This window comes from Prionailurus viverrinus, chromosome C2 (genome assembly GCF_022837055.1).
Source record: "Prionailurus viverrinus isolate Anna chromosome C2, UM_Priviv_1.0, whole genome shotgun sequence".
Classification (NCBI taxonomy): domain Eukaryota; kingdom Metazoa; phylum Chordata; class Mammalia; order Carnivora; family Felidae; genus Prionailurus; species Prionailurus viverrinus.
In genome coordinates, this window is record NC_062569.1 from 19,083,188 (window position 1) to 19,098,985 (window position 15,798).

At 35.9% G+C, this 15,798-nt stretch overlaps 1 protein-coding gene across 3 annotated transcripts in view; it reads right to left on the reverse strand.

The window, feature by feature from the left end:
• The window catches only part of UBE2E2 (ubiquitin conjugating enzyme E2 E2), a 380,850-nt gene that overhangs the window by 295,733 nt on the left and 69,319 nt on the right, over nucleotides 1-15,798 (reverse strand). The window lies entirely within an intron of this gene.

Consider the following 15,798-nt stretch of genomic DNA (forward strand, 5'->3'; position numbering starts at 1 on the left):
CAGGAAATAACGCATAATCTAATTTAAGTGCTCCCACATTTACTGTACTGACCTATCAGATACAAGTGGCTGCTACTTTGTAGTCACCAATCTTAACTCTACGAGATAGTAAATACATATTTGGGTTTTGTGGTGACAAATACTTCCTATGCATATATTCTAAAACCAACCAGTCTTTCATACTTGGGGCGACTGGATGGCTCAGCTAGTTTTGAGTGTCCAACTTCAGCTCAGGTCACGATCTCATGATTCGTGAGATCAAGCCCCACATCGGGCTTGTTGCCGTCAGTGCAGAGCCTGCTTTGAATGCTCTGTCCCCTGCCCCACTCTGCGCCTCCCCCACCCGTGATCTCTCAAAAATGAATAAACATTTTTTAAAAAGTTTAAAGAATGTTTTTTATATTCACTTGTTACTGAACTCAAGTTTTCCTTTAGAAACGTTTCAAATGAGTCCTCTTTAGTTTGTTCTGAATACGCTCATACACACACACACATCACAAGAGAAATTAACAGTCTATCAATCAACTTTACCCAAAAGTGTAACAGCATTTTAAGGAAAAATTTTATTACATAAAGGAAAACCACTTTTACACAAGGTTTATATTCCTAAAATGGAAATATAAAACAACTTATTACAATTTGATAATGAAAGGCTGTAATTGTAATGTTATTGGCAGGTGCCGTTTCTTTTAGTCTCCTGAGTTTAACTAAATATTAAGAAATACTTGGACATTTTAAAACTAAATATCAAGCATTTGAAATACCACAGGGGTGCCTGGGTGGCTCAACTGATTAAGCTTCCAACTCTTGATTGTGCCTCGGGTAATGATCTCACGGTCTGTGGGTTTGAGCCCCGCACTGGGCTCTGGGCTGACAGCATGGAGCCTGCCTGGGATTCTCTCTCTCCCTCTCTCTCTCTGCCCCTGCCCCACTTGCGCTCTCTCTCAAAAATAAATAAGTAAACCATAAAAAATAAAATAAAATAAAATAAAATAAAATAAAATAAAATAAAATAAAATAAAATAAAATACCACAGTATTCAGCTAATGTGTCTATTTAAAAAATAATCAAGAAGATCTTTTAAGTATGGGGTCTAAAAATGCACCCTCTTATCATTTATGGTAACATACTATGATACCTCTTTATTATTATAGAATAATATACATGCAATGCTAGATTAGTTTCAGGTGTACAACCTAGTGATTCAACAATGCTTTACATGACTCAAAGTTTACCACAATAAGTGTAGTTACTATCTGTCATATAATGTTAATACAATTTTATTGACTACACTCCCTATGCTGTTCTTTTCATCTCTATGATTTATTTATTTTGTAACTGAAAGTCTGTACCCCTTAATCTTCTTTATCTATATCACTGATCGTCCTCACCCACCTCCCCACAGGCAACCACCAGTTTGTTTTCTGTATTTATAACTCTGTTTGCTTTCTTTTGTTGTTGTTGTTCATTTGTTGTGGTTGTTATTTTTAGATTCCACATATAAGTAAAATTATATAGTATTTGTCTTTCTCTGTCTGACTCATTTCACTAAGCATAATGAATACCTCTAGGTCCAACCATGTTGTTGCAACTGACAAAATTTCATTCATTTTCATAGCTTAGTTTGTGTCTACATGCATGCATTCATATACATACACACTACAACTTCTTTATCCATTCACCTACCAATGAACACTTGGGTGCTTCCATATCTTGGCTATTGTAAACAAAGCTACAGTAAAGAGAGGGGTACATTCTTCTTTTTGAAATAGTGTTCTCATTTTCTTTGGGTTTTCATTTTCCTTGAAATAGTGTTTTCATTTCTTTGCGTAAATTCCATTATTGGAATTACTGGATCATATGGTATTCATATTTTTACTTTCTGAACAAACTCCACAATGGTTGTACTAATTTACCTTCCCACCAACAGTGTACAAGGTTCCCTTTTCTCCACATCCTCGCCAACACTTTTACTTGTCTTTTGGATACTAGCCATTCTAACATGTGTAAGGTGAGATCTCTGTGGCTTTGACTTGCATTTCCCTGATGATGAGTGATGTTGAGCATCTTTTCATGTGTCTGTTGGCTATCTGTACATCTTCTTTGGGAAATATCTATTCAAGTCTTCTGCCAATTTTTAAATCAGATTATTTGTTTTGTCTGATATTCAGTTGCAGAAATTCTTCATATATTTTGGATATTAATCCCTTATTGGATATACCTTTTGCAAATACCTTCTCCCATTCCCTAGGTTGCTTTTTTTATGTTGATGTATAAAACTTTTTTTCAACAGTTTATTTTCGCTTTTGTTTCCCTTGTCTGAGGATACATATCCATAAATATGTTGCTAAGGCTGATGTCCAAGAGATTACTACCTGTTTTCTTCTAGGAGTTCTATGGTTTCAGTTCTCACATTCAGGTCTTTAATCCGCTTTGGGTTTATTTTGGTGTATGGTGTAAGAAAGTGATCCAGTTTCATTCTTTTGCACGTAGCTGTCCAGTTTTCCCAACACCATTTATTGACAAGACTTTCCTTTTCCCATTGTCTATTCTTGCCTCCTTTTTGGAGACTGACAATATAAAGATGGCTTTACTTCTGGCCCTCTACCCTCTTTCATTGATCTGTGTGTCTATTTTTATCTAAGTACCATACTGTTTTGATTACTATAGCTTTGTAGTATATATGTCTTGACATCTGGGATTGTGATACCTTCAGCTTCTTTCTTAAGATTGTTTTGGGTATTCAAGGTCTTCTGTGATTCCATACAAATTTTAGGACTATTTGTTCTAGTTCTGTGAAATGCTATTGGCATTTTGATAGAGACTGTTGAATCTGTAGATCCCTTTTGGTAGTATGGACATTTTGTATTAATTCTTCCAATCCATAAACATGGTCTACCTTCCCATTCGTCTGTGTCATCTTCAATTTCTTTCACCAACGTCTTGTTTTCAGAATATAGGTCTTTCACCGCCTTGGATGAATTTATTCCTAGGTACTTTATTCTTTTCAGTGCAACTGTAAATGGGACTCTTTTCTTAATTTCTCTTTCTACTATTTCATTATTAGTGTATAGAAATGCAAATGATTTCTATATATGTAAAAGCTTGGTTTGTAAGCATAATTCATTCTGGAAACATGCTTGTAACCCAAAGTACTCGTATATAACAAAACAAATTTCAACCACCACTGGCTCAGCTGTGATCTTGTGACATTTGGTGTCACATACTACTTATACTGTAAGACATGACTCATTTATCAATTTATTAGAAATGTGTGCTCGTCTTGCAGAACACTCAAAGAACAAGTTACTGTTTTTTACTGTATTAATTTTGTATACTGCAACTTTGCTGAACTTATCAGTTCTGACAGTTTCTTGATGGAGTCTTTAGGATATTCTATATATGTACAGTATCATGTCATCTGCAAAGAGTGACAGTTTTACTTCTTCCTCACCAATCTAGATGCCTTTTATGTCTTAATTCTTCTAATCCATGAGCATGGTATATCTTTCCATTTGTGTCACCTTCAACTTCTTTTATCAATGTCTCATAGTTTCCAGAGTAAAGGTCTTTCACCTCCGTGATTGAGTTTATTCCTAGGTACTTCATTCTTTTTGGTGCAACTGTAAATGATATTTTTTTAATACATTTTTTAATTGAAGTATAGTTGACACACATTACATAGTTTCAGGTGTGTTAACACAGTGATTCAACAAGTCTATACACTATGCTACGTTCACAAGAACAGCTACCATCAGTCACCATGCAACACTATTATACCATTGACTATATTTCCTAAGTTGTACCTTTTATGCCCATGACTTAGTCATTAAGTGGAAGCCTTTATCTCCCACTCTCCTTCACCCGTTCTGCCCATTCTCCTACCCTTTCCCCTCTGGCAACCATCAGATTGGTCTCTGTATTTGTGGGTCTATTTCTGCTTTTTATTTATTCATTTGTTTTGTTCAATGGAATTGTTTTCTTCATGTTTATTTCTGCTACTTCATTATCAGTGCATAGAAATGTGACAAATTTTTATATATGAATTTTGTATCCATAGTATGGTATTTTAAAGTGACATTTTTCATAGTTTTTCTTCCTGATTTGCTTTTGTTATTTCTTAATTATACAACTGGAAATTTATATCTACCAATGGGAGTGTATCAAACGGCTTTTTGCTCAGGGAAGTTTTCTTTTGACACTATAAGGTATGTGTGCCAGGAATGTTAGCCAAAGAACCAAGCCTTCCTTGTGTGAGGAAGGTGCTGAGTTAACATCATTGTTAGTTTTTCTTCTTTCCAACCTTACACTTTAAAATATTAACAAGCAGAGGCACCTGGGTGGCACAGGTAGTTAAGCATCTGACTTAAGGTCAGGTCATGATCTCACAGTTCGTGGGTTCAAGTCCCACACTGGGCTCTGTGCTGACAGCTCAGAGCCTGGCGCCTGCTTCAGATTCTGTGTCTCCCTCTTTCTCTGCCCCTTGCCTACTCATTCTCCCTCTCTCTCAAAAATAAGTAAACATTAAGAAATTTAGGGGAAAAAAAACATTACAAGCATGCTTTTAGAGAAAAAAATATATCCTTATATACTCCTTATCTTGGTCTTCAGGCTGCTCTAACAAATACCACAAACTGGATAGTTTATTAACAACAGAAATTTAACTTTCACAGTCCTGGAGACCAAGAAGTTCAAGATGTAGGCACCAGGATGGTGGTGTTCCGGTGAATGCTCTCTTCCTAGGTCATTACTAGAACCTCACAGAGCCACCATGGTGTTCTCCCCAGGTGAAAGGGGTTAGGAAGATCTGTGAGGTCTCTTTTATAAAAATATTAATCGCATTCATGAGGGCTCCATCCTCATTACCTAAGTACCTCCTAAAAGCCTTATCGCCTAATACCTTATATCAGGCATTAGGATTTCAACATATAAATGGGGAGGGTAAAGAAACAAACATTCAGACCCATGACTGACCATGTTGCCCTTCTACCCCCATGTATTAACTCTCATTATCCCCACTCCAATTATTTTAGAGCAAATATGAGATACATACTGAAATATTTACAGATGAAATTGTGTATCTTCAAAAGACAAATAGTCCCCTATTAAACATACCCAAAGTATCATCCACTCTCTTTTACACATACACAAATGACTAATAATCTCTTAATACAATCAAATATCCAGTCAGTACAAAGATTCTTTACTGAAGCGCTGGGAGAGAATGAAATTACTTTATACTATTTTAGCAAAGTTTCTTGATTAAACGATCCGAAATTTTATAAGCACAAATAAGGCCAATAACAGATTAGTTACATCGTTAAAGTTACATATAGTTCATTAAAATTAGTTACTTCTCTTTTATTAAAAAAAATGGTCTCTTTCTTTGAGTAATATAAATTTTATGTAGTTCTTACCCAAATTATAACTCCCTGAACATAGTTAATTAAGTCTAGAGTAGAAACATTAAGGCTGATAGCTATTTTAGCTTATTTTTTGAGTAGGCTCCACACCCAATGTGGGGCTTGAATTCATGATCCCAAGATCAAGAGTCAAGTGAGCGGTCTACTGGCTGAGCCAGACAGGCACCCCAATGACTATCTTTTTTTTAAATAGGTAAATCAGATAGATCAAATTTGACCACATGTATTGTTTGGATTGTTTTTAAAAATTTTTTCCTACATGGGACTGAAAAGGAGGAAACTGTTGTTAATTCAGGTTGTATCTGAATTACAATCAACTAGTCACAAAATGAGTTTATCCCTAACACCACTCTAAGTAGGGAAAGCCCTACATTATACAGAACCCTTCTTATCTGTGTTAAGGTTCCAAATTGCAAAGATCCTAAGGCAGTGATTCTCAAACTCAGCTTGCATGAGAATTACCAGGAGGGCCTGTTAAAAGACTGCTGACTCCACTTCCAAAGTTTCTGTTTTAGTTACATTTGTAACAAGTTACCAAGTGACAATGCTGCTGGTCTGGAGACCACACTTTGACACTCACAGACCTAAATTTTTGAAAGCCTGCAAATCTGCATGATTTGGCATATGCTTTTAATCCTCACATAACAGGAAAGAACATGGGTTTTGGAATAAGATGGAGGTGGATTCGAGTCTCAGCTCTTCCCCCTTCCTAGTTACAAATTTTGGGAGTAAGTGACCATTTTCAAAGCCTGAGTTTCCTAAGTTCCAATTTTTCTAGTAAGAAAAAAACTTTGTATTGGTTGCCCTAGGGGTAATTTGGAACATCACCTATCTATCTGCACTGAGGGGTGAGTGTCGAAGGGTGACATTTATTAACTTCTCTTTGCATAACAGTTTTAACGAGAAAAATCAGCCTGTCCTAGCTGTCCCAAAAAGTATGAAGCTATCTCCGGACTCCCTTGGCTTCTAATATTCAATCTGATGAAACATGAACTTTAGCCCTCTCCAAGTTCTGCCTTTTCTGATATACTTATATCACTACTTTACAGCTCCTCCACATTCTTACTTATCTTGGCCTGAATCTTTTCTCTACAAATTAACCTAGCCCATTACCAAGTTAATTCACTGCTGCAATTTTTTTTATCATGGTTCCTACAAATGATAATGTAATATGTGTTTAGTATAATAAGTTGAACCCAGTTAATTTCACAGTCCTTACTTGTGAAAGTATACTGACTGTACTTTTTAACTTCACTTTAAATCAATTTTGTTCACATATAAAGATATAATTTTTATCCTGAAAGAAGATAAAACTCTAGATTTCACACCGTAGAATACTAGTCTTGGGTTAATCAAATACAGTGTTACTGTCGAACATTCAAAGCGAATTTTATTTACAATTTAGATAAAGTGAACCCAAATTGCTAGAGTATTATCTCCCAAAAGAGCCTATAAATTTATCAGCTATCAACATGAGATAGATTTATTTATTTATTTATTTATTTATTTATTTATTTATTTATTTATATTTTAGAGAGGGGAGAAGAGACAGAGAGAGACAGAGAGGGAGGGAGGAAGGCAGAGGGAGAGAGAATGAATCTTGAGCAGTCTCCATGCGTGCAGGCTGATGCAGCGGTCAATCTCACAACTCTTGAGATCATGACCTGAGCCCAAATCAAGAATCAGATGCTCAACCAACTGAGCCACCCAAGGGCCTCCAACATGAGAATTATATTTATATGTGTTTGCTTTGTTTATATTAAATATATGGTGGGAGTCAAAGAAAATTGCTCACAACAGTACAGAAGCTGATACGTAATAACATTAGAAGGTAAGCCTGTGTCATTGTGTCATTAGACTAATGGTTTTACATACTTATTAATTCGTTACATTGAACATTCATCTTCTAACATCTACACACGGATGACAGAAGGACCTAGATGAAAGCTCACAAAATGCAATGTAATAAAAAAATTTCTCAGAAGGACCAAAAATGATACTATTTTTTTTTTCATTCACTGCAATGTAGTCATTTATATAGGACAACAGAAATTAAATACAGCTTAAGGGAAAGGGCTGAGCTTTGGAATAAGATGGAGACGGGTTCAAGCCTCAGCTCTTCTTCCTTGCCAGTCATACAACTTGGAGAACAAGTGGCCAAGTCCCGAACCTGAGATTCATTTGCAAAATTTAAATAATTCCCCCAATCTTGTGAATCATCTGGAGAATGAATTAAAATTACATCCAAAGTTATCCGTGGTACAAAGAAATTACTCAGTAAATAGCAGCTAATATTTACTTCATGAAAAAACAATGAAGCTACTTTTGAAAATTTGGCCTATATTTCTTCAATAAAAATAATTCAAACTATCTGTACTTCAAAGGTTTCTAAGGGATTTAGCAGATATCTAATGTTACCCCTAATGGAATTTTCAGAAACAGAGTTTTCTATTCACAAGATTTTCTGGTTATTCTTATCATTAAAAATATAGACAATTTAAGAAAATAGATGTTATTTCCTTGTACATGTTTATTTTTATCAGTGTTAGATCACAGTTGTAATAATTGTAAAGACAAGATGGACACAGGAAGATATAGTTATTAGTATATCAAGAAAAAATATTCCTATAAGTAGATGTACCTAAATATGGATATATAGGTATACTTAAACATAAGTAGATATAAGTAAAGTAACTATGAAAACTTAAAAATCATTCTTCTAAACACAAATATAAACTTTTCATTAAAGTTTTAATTTTAACTTTCACAATACAAATATATATACTTTCTGCATTTTATATACCCCCCCCATAAAAACTGTTTCTGAGTTAATGTATAAATAGCACGTGTAGAAGATAAAATATATTTCTCCATTTAGGCTCTACCAACAGCTCTACCAACAGTCATCATCATAATCTCTGCCTACCCATGAGTGACTGATTCCTCAAGCTCTGGGTCTGGCAAGCCATTTACCCAAGCCACAGCCAATTAGAATAGAACTCCACACCCCAAGGAAAGGCAACCCTCTAAAGGTTGAAGGGAAGAGAAACTGGGGGTCTCAGTGATAACTGGTGTAAGAACTCTGCTTTCTGGTCACCCCAGACTGAATGGTCACTGACCAACTTGACCCACTATGGGAATTCTGAATGTGAAGTAAGAGAGAAGGTAACATGAATTAAAAAAAAAAGCAGATTCAGTAAACACAGAAAAGGACAGTAGGAAGCAAACGTATAAAAGTGGAGTCTCCAATATTCCCTACTGTATTCAACAAATATTCACTGAGCCCAAGCAGTGGGTTACATGTCAAACATGTGTTAGGACAATTATGGCAAGTGCCACTAAAAGAAGGCACCATTTCTGAGTGAATAAGACAAATGGGTAACCAGGGCTGCTCTTGGGTCTATAAGAGGCTTTCTAAGTAAACAACCTGAACACTTTCAACTTCCAAATACAGAAAGGAAAAAAAAAAGTTCAAAATGTGAATTAAGATCAAAGAGGGGCACACATGGGTAGCTCAGTTGGTTGAGCATCCAACTTCAGCTCAGGTCATGATCTCCTGGTTCGTGGATTCGAGCCCCGTGTTGGGCTCTGTGCTGACAGCTCAGGGCCTGGAGCCTACTTCAGATTCTGTGTCTCCCTCTCTCTCTGCCCCTCCCCAGCTCACGCTTTCTCTCACAAACATTTAGAAAAAAAAATTTTTTTTAAGGATCAAAGAGATTGCACGTTCATGCCTAGTCCCGTTCAAAATCCCTCAAAACTTCCCACTTAAAACTGAGACCAATGTGATTCTGACCCATATCAGGTCTTCACTGTAAGGGTAAGGGGGGCTATGGTATATGTACAACATTTATACTTCTCAAAGAATATTAGCACTATCAAAAATCTCCCCATAACAAAATACCTTCAGGGTGCAGTTCTGAATACCAGAAAGAGCTGCAAATGACAGGGGTAATCAAAACAGATCCCACAACTGTTAAGGGACTTAAACACGGGGACTGCATTGGCAAAATTTTAAAATAGGTTATGACAGGTTATTTATCTTTGGTACCCATAGCCCACCTTTGCTACAAGCTCCATCCTATCCCACTGTGTTCTCTTCTCTATCAAAGCCTCCTAAGAAAAGAGATTGGTATCAGTGATTTGAATCCTAATGTGGCAATAAGTCAAACATGTATCTTTCCCACACTTATTTGCATTTATGGCCTTCTAATAGGTGAGTGAAAGGCACTGCTGACTATAACTGATTTTAAGCATCAGCGAATGAGTGTTAACAGAGGTATCCAAGAGAGAAGGGTAAGTGTTTCCTTAAATTACCCCTCAACTACTGAACGGAATCTGTCACTTTATTACCTGAAAATTAAAGACAGTATAATTTTTTTAAATGATAGTCGTTTTAAAACCATGTTTATAACAGAAAACAAGTTAAACAGTGTGCTCCTACCCTTTAAAAACTTACACAATGACTCAAAGTATATGTAAAGTCCAATAATACTAAAAATTGACAATTTAGTATGTGAATGATTTATGATCCAAAAAAAACACAAAATGAGTATATGAATAGGTTTTTAAATAAACTATCAGCAAGTCGTAGATCATATCTAATACTGCTGTACTTGGTTCTATACGGCCAGAGTCTTGGCAATTTAGGTTTTAAGAGTACATTTAAACAAAATTCACTGCTGAATTCTGCCACAAGTCAATTCTTTTTATTCTAAATTAGCTTCCAATTTCATAAATTAATACTGATCATGTGATTACTATTTATTGTAGTTCAACAACTGCTCAATATCTTTTGGAAGCTACATCTAGGAAACATACATTTAATTCAATTCAACAAATGTTTCTGTGTACTTACAACATGCCTTAGACATATTTTACATTAAAATAAAGCTACAATGACAGCTAAATAGCCATGTTTATTATAAGCTTCCATTTACTTGCACTTAAAACTCCTCAAAATAACTTCTCTTTGATCTGGAATATTTTTACTCTCATTCTCATCCGTAAGATTACAGTTAAGGTTGAGTAAGTTCTCTAGTATCACATATTCAGGGACTTACCAAATGTTTAAAAGTTGTATGATCTTACAATAAGGACCTGTTAGGGGCCACTGTACCTTAAAAATGAAAGAAATTGCTTTTTTCCCTAAACTAAAAATATATTTAATTTTGGAGATTCAAACTAGTCATGACGCTGTACTAATTAAGTTTCTAATTGCTTAGAAATCTTAAGCAACATGAGAAATTGAATACATATTATTTCTCATACATGTATATAAATGATTATGTGTTAACATACAAGGCATCTAAGTACACTTTAATGCATGTTTTTTTTGGAAAACTGCTCTCTGAAATACAGTTAGTCTTTCCCAGGAGAAACTGTTCCATACAATTTGCAAACTTTTCCACTCAGTTATTTTGTTACTTTAATTCTGAATAACATCTGACTAAAATTTGAATATTCACTGCAAGTTTTATTAGCTCAACAGCTTTAGAAAACATACTAAAAAGCTGGGTGTCACACCACGTGAAGCAGAAAATTCGGTGCAAATACTTTATGCAACACAATTTAGAAATGGACTGTTTTTGTTATGCCCACTTCTCATAATATTTTGAAAATCAGTCCTCAATGTATAATTAATGGCTGTTATCCTTAATAGAGAATCTCCAGCACATCAAAATAGCACTTTGAATGAGGTCAAAATCTTTGCTGTTTTGGTCCTAACCACAGAGCCCTGAGTGACCCACACATGGTAGGCATTCACTTAACATTTGGTGAATGTATCTAATTAAACTCTATGGCCCTGGTTAAAGTTAATAGCAGAATCAGAATTACAACTCCTTACTTTAGGACTCTTTCTTATGTATCATTTATTAACTTTTCATGATTATATTTTTATTTTTAAAAATTTTTTTTCAATGTTTATTTATTTTTGGGACAGAGAGAGACAGAGCATGAACAGGGGAGGGGCAGAGAGAGAGGGAGACACAGAATCGGAAACAGGCTCCAGGCTCTGAGCCATCAGCCCAGAGCCTGACGCGGGGCTTGAACTCCCGGACCGCGAGATCGTGACCTGGCTGAAGTCGGACGCTTAACCGACTGCGCCACCCAGGCGCCCCTCATGATTATATTTTTAAAAAGCAATGAGGAAAAGGATTACTTCTGCATTTTTTAAAAATGTTTGTTTATTTTAGAGAGACAGAGTGCAAGCAAGGGAGGGGCAGAGAGAGAGGTAGACACAGAATCTGAAGTAGGCTCCAAGCTCCGAGCTGTCAGCACAGAGCCCAATGAGAGTTCAAACTCACAAACCACGAGATCATGACCTGAGCCAAAAATGGATGCTCAACCGACCGAGCTACCCAGGCACCAGCAAAGACTAAGTTTTTAAAGAAATATGTTGATTCTAGGAAAAGTAAGCAGAGGTTTTGGTTCTAGTTCTTAGATGGGTTGGATAATCTATGACATTTACACAATGAACACACTACATAGATAAAAATGTTGACCTCTGAAGCCTGCAGGAAATCATAACTCCCTGAAACCTACACCATCAATTATCAAATGCAAATCTTATTATCAGCATGTGTATATTCTGGCAGTAGCCAATCTTTGAAAATATACGTCAGCATGGATTTGAGAAGGATACTGTGTGAACACAACAGTTTTACATGTCAATGGGAAATAATGAACACTCCTGATACTTTTTTTAGTTTTTTATTTAACGCAGCTTATTAAAAAACTAATTTTATTCCTCCTCTGTATTAACTATTCTTCTAGTGTACAGCTGCCAACCGCAGTTAAATCTGATTAGGCCCCATGCTGAGTTAATCAATCTGATAATGTCAGACATTATTAAGAAAGCATACATGATATGGTCACAACGTCTACTATCAAAAGCATGTAGACCAAAGCCTTTGTTTTCCCAGAAACTGCCTGCTTAAATTAGCTCAGTTTTATTTTGTTTTGTTTTAAAGAATAAAAGGAAAAAAATTTTTTTATCTCTTCCTAAGGCAGGTACAGAAGATTATTGTTAAAATATTAATACTATGATGAACTATTTCTTTCACTTTTATAAATCTTCTTCACGTTAATGAAATAATTCCAAAATCACATACATGATTAGAAATAAAAACAAACGGGCACCTGGATGGCTCAGTCAGTTAAGTGGCCAACTCTTGATTTTGGCTCAGGTCATGATCTCACAGTTCGTGGGATCAAGCTCCACATTGGTACTGACAGGACAGAGCCTGCTTGGGATTCTCTCTCTCCTCTTTCTCTGCCCCTCCTCCCTTCAAAATAAATAAACGTTAAAAAAAAGAAAGAAAGAAAACCAAAGTATAAATACCTACAATGTAAAATCACATCCCAAAACAGTATCTTGAGGGAACTTTTCTATTTCACTTTAGTTTATAATGATTAAAGACCTCAAAACACAACCCACTCTACTTGTAATTTTTAGAGCTTTGCTGCACTCAAGCTTACTTCTGAGTAATCGAAGTAAAAAGCAGCATGATCACTTGAACACATAAGTCTGTGTCATGATTCCACTACAAGACAAGATTCACACAATACATTTTAGAATACAGAAAGCATTACAAAATATATTAATATTTTTACAAACTTTCCATCCTTTTTTCCCTTCTGAGATCATGAAAAGATTCAAAGAGGGTAAACGGAAAGGAGTTCTATGGTAAGGGCTATTAACCTTTCCTTAGTTTATATATTAAAATTTTTCAGTTAAAAATTTTTAACTTGATCAAAAGCAGGAAAATTTTTTTTAAAAGCTCTGTTTCTTGAAACTAAAATTTAAGAGGAAAAATTAGAACAAACAGAAGTGTACCTTTTATGGAACTACAATTGTAAGAAATGGGTTGTAATTTACTGTCTAAATCTTAGGAGAAAAAATAGGAGGTTGGTAACTTACTGGAAGAGCTGTCTAGAGAAGGTAAGTGAAACCATAAGAGGCTCTCTAACAACCAACCTATGCACATGCCAGACAGCCGTCTTAGTTTCACTGGCATCACGAGGCAGATAAAAAGAGACAGAAATCATACAATAAAATAAAAATAACCTTATATCTACATTTCTCCCCCATACCGTGTCTTGTCAATCTACAGAGTCCTCAGAATCTTTTAGTTAAGACCCTTAAATGACATCCTTTCTGATGTGATCATTGAACACCAGATGGGATGGCAGCAAGCATCATGACAGAAAGCAGCTCCCCAAATTCAGACTGTTCACAAATCAGAACTGCTGGGCAACATACTCTTCTCAAATACAAACTTAGTCTTCTGGACACGGTGACGGAAGAGATCGAGAGTTTCTTCTAAACCTTGAATCATCCCTTCCTTCTCCCCCAAGCCACAGCTCCAACCCCTGCATCAACCCCCATGATTACAGATTTAAGTTGGCTTCTTTTTAAGAAATGTAAGCACCTCTACCTATCAAACTGACATTAAAAGGGCTGATGAAAATTATAGAGCAAATAGAAAACTGTATACCTTACAAACCCATTGTCCATATGGCAGCCAAAGTGTTCTTTTTAAAAAGTAAATCCACTAGGGCCTCTACCTGGAATACTTCAAACGTTTCCCAATATTTTGAGGACAGAGTACAGAATCCTTAATATGACCAAAAAAGACCCTGCGTGATCTAGCCCCAGTCTCACCCTGAGCTATTCTAGACACCTCATAGTTCCAGTCACATTTCATCTAATTGCAGTTCCTTGAACAGGCCCCCATTTTACCACCTCAAGGCCTTCACACATGCTGCCTCCTCAACCTAAAACACTTCCTTCCCCCATATGTCCTACTCAACTTAGGCTGTAAAGGTGTTTTTTCAATGATAATTGTTTTCTTGTCACACACCGCGCCCCATACCCTGTGTGATACACTTTCAAAGTAGCCTAAATTCCTCTTTCAGTCTTTCTCACAATTACAAATAAACTGAGAATAGTCGCTGTCCTTTTCCTTTAGAATGTGGGCATCAACAATGGTTGCTTTGTTCATTCCTATAGTCCCCTTGCCTATCACAGTGCTTTGCACATAGTAGGTACTCAGCTGTTTCCTGAAGGGTGATATTAGCACCTCCCTCACAAGGTTATTTTGAGGATTGAATGAAAAAATCCATATAAAGCCCAGGTTCTACCTAGCACTCAATACAAGTTAGCTGTTATTATTAATATTTTATATAAGAGTGTATAAATAAAAGCAATTAGGCAATATTTATTAAACTTATTCAAAACTAGACACTGACACAGCTCCACTCCATTTATTTATTAACTGCACAACATTTACTGTAAAAAAAAAAGTGAGAGAGAGCTATGTAAAAACTTATAAACAAGAATATTCACTGCATCATTAAACAGTAAACAATTTTAGTGATAAAGGATAAATGATGGGACACATAAGTAAAGGAATATGTGGACAGTAAAAATCATTTTATGAATCTAGGAATTTTTTCAACGATATGAGTTTTTATAACTTAAAAGGCTACCACAAAATACTAATATCTTTGCATTCACAGACCGTCATTTGTTTTGAACACAATCCAGAAAGATCAGAAATCAGCACTACATATAGGGAGAGATAATAAAGCAGCATGGCAGTTCATTGCTACTGTACTTTTTAAAAAAAATTTAACTCAACAGTCCTGTACTACATTTGACATCCCTTCTTTTACCAACAGCACTTTTTTTCCATTGCACCAAAGGGTTTCTGCACAAGAGTGATTCAATCACTGAGAAGAGTCAAGTTTGTTAACACCTGAATAGTTTTTTAATAACATACACTAGGTCAACTTCAAATGAAAATAATCCTGGAAAGTGGGAGAGTAATTTCTAGTTCAACAATTTTAGAAGTTCAGGGCCTATTTCATGATGCTTTAAAATGATTATACTGCTGTTTATACTATAAACTTCTTGTAGAAGTATAAACTGCCTATGACAGTTAATTTTGTGTGCCAGCTTGACTAGGCTAGGGGTGGGTGTTAACTGACATTTGGTCAAACAGTATTCTGGGTGTGTCTCAGGGTGTTTTTGAAATTAACATTTGCATCAAAGGCTGAGTAAGGCACACTGCCCTCCCTAATGTGGATGGCCCTCAACCAATCAGTTCAAGGTCTGACTAGAACAAGAAGTCTAACCTTCCCTGAAATAAGAGGGAAGCCCTCCAGTCTGACTGCTTGAGCCAGGACATCCGTCTTTTCCTGCCAACTTTGAGTTCCAGTCAACTCAAACTGAAAACATCAGCTCTTCTTGAGTCTTAAGCTTGCGAGCTTTTGGACTGAATCATATGCCATCAGCACTCACAATTCTTAGGCCTCTGGACTCTAACTGGAACTACACCATCAGTTCTCCTAGATCTCCAGCTTGTGCAGT